Below are 2,201 nucleotides of genomic sequence, written 5' to 3' on the forward strand. Positions count from 1 at the left end.
CCCTCCCTCCTTCATTCTTCTCTCCGTCTATCTCTCCCTCCATTCTTTCACTCATTTTCTCCCCTCCTTTTCTCTTCCTCCTTTTCCTCCTTCCTGCAAAATGTCTATCTTTCTCTCCCTGTCTTTGTTTTCTTTTCTCTCTCTCTCTCCTCCTTTATCGTCTTCCTTCCTTCCCTCCTTCAATCACGTTTTAGCACAGTGAAAATGTATAGATTGTTTCTTTCTTTCTATCTCCTTCCTTCCTCCTCCTGCTTCTCCTTCTCCTCGTCCTCCTTCTCTTATTTTCTCTAACTTCCTTCCTTCTCATTTTTTCCTCTTCCATTCTCTCTCTGTTCTTTTTCCTTTTCCTTCATCTTTTTCCTCCTTTTGTTGTGTCTACCCTTCTTCCCTTCTCATTTTTCTTCTTCCATTCTCTCTCTTCTTTTCTCATCTTCCTTCCCCCCTCTTTCTTCTTTTCTTGTCTCTATCTTCCTTCTCTTCTTCTTTATTCTCTCTTTCATTCTCTTCCTTCTTCCTCCTCCTCTAATTACTCCTTTTTCTTCCTCCCTTTCTTCATTTCTTTATCTTGTTCACCCATTCGATGAAAAATTATATTCTACCAACACAACAGACTAATCAAATGTACGCACACACACACACACACACACACACACACACACACACACACACACACACACACACACACACACACACTGCTTTCCTTCGCTTGCTCGCCTTGAATTATGGAGGAAAACAAACAACAAACAATACATTTCAAAAAATTAAAGCACAGGTAACCATCTCTCTCTCTCTCTCTCTCTCTCTCTCTCTCTCTCTCTCTCTCTCTCTCTCTCTCTCTCTCTCTCTCTCTCTCTCTGGGGTTTTTCGCAACTGATCCTTGCACTTTCCTGGTATTTACCTCTCCCTCTCCCCCTCTCCCTCTCCCTCTCTCCCCTCTCCCTCTCTCCCCCCTCCCTCTCTCCCAGCAAGAGCCACGTCAACTATTCTCTCACTAACGAGGTGGCTACACGCGAAGTACCCTCCACACACACACACACACACACACACACACACACACACACACACACACACACACACACACACACACACGTTATTAAGTAATTAGACAGTTATTAGTACTGCTCTCTCTCTCTCTCTCTCTCTCTCTCTCTCTCTCTCTCTCTCTCTCTCTCTCTCTCTCTCTCTCTCTCTCTCTCTCTCTTGTGGTGGTGGTACAGTTGTGTGTTTGGAGAGAGACAATGGACATAATTTCAATTCCTCCTCTTCCTTCTTCCTCCTCCTCCTCCTCCTCCTCCTCCTCCTCCTCCTCCTCCTCCTCCTCCTCCTTATTAATTATGTCTTTCCTCAACATTTTATTTCCATTATTAACGAATTTTCTCTCAGGTTTTTTGTCTTTTCTCCCTCTCCTCTTCATTTTCTTTTACTTCCTCTGCTCCTCCTTTTCTTCCATTATTTTGCATTTCCTGATTTTATTCATTCTTTCTATTTTTATTGTTTTTTTCTTTATCATTCTCTTATATTTTACTGGTTTCGTTTCATCTTTTATCTCTCTCTCCTTCCTTTATCATCCTCCTCCCTTTTCTTCATCTTCATTTTCATTTATTCCTACTGCTCCTTGTCACTTTCATTCATTTTCTTGTGATTCCCTATTCAATTACAGCCTTTTTTATATTTTTTTCCTATTTTTTTTCCTTTTTTCCCCAGAAGCTTTCAGTGTTCTTTGTAATGTCGTTCTCTCGGTTCTCGTAAATTTTCGTCCTTTCTTCTCAAAAATTTTCGTCTCTGCTGCCAAGAAATATTTTTATCGGACCTAATTTACATGAGATTTATTTATTTATTCTTTTATTTCAGATTTCAGTGCTCTCTCTCTCTCTCTCTCTCTCTCTCTCTCTCTCTCTCTCTCTCTCTCTCTCTCTCTCTCTTAGTACTTTCTCACTTTATCGTATAATTTCTTTTTTTCTCATTTTTTTCTCACCTCGAAATTTTTTTTATTGTCATGTTCCTTTCATAACTCTCTCTCTCTCTCTCTCTCTCTCTCTCTCTCTCTCTCTCTCTCTCTCTCTCTCTCACAAAGAACACCAACCCAGCCACCCAGCCAGGCAGACAGACAGACAGACAGACAGACAGACAGACAGACAGACAGACTGACAGACAGACAGACAGACAGACAGGTACCTTCATCACATTACCTGCCGCGCCGT

The sequence above is a fragment of the Scylla paramamosain genome, chromosome 19, assembly GCF_035594125.1.
Source record: "Scylla paramamosain isolate STU-SP2022 chromosome 19, ASM3559412v1, whole genome shotgun sequence".
NCBI classification, from domain to species: domain Eukaryota; kingdom Metazoa; phylum Arthropoda; class Malacostraca; order Decapoda; family Portunidae; genus Scylla; species Scylla paramamosain.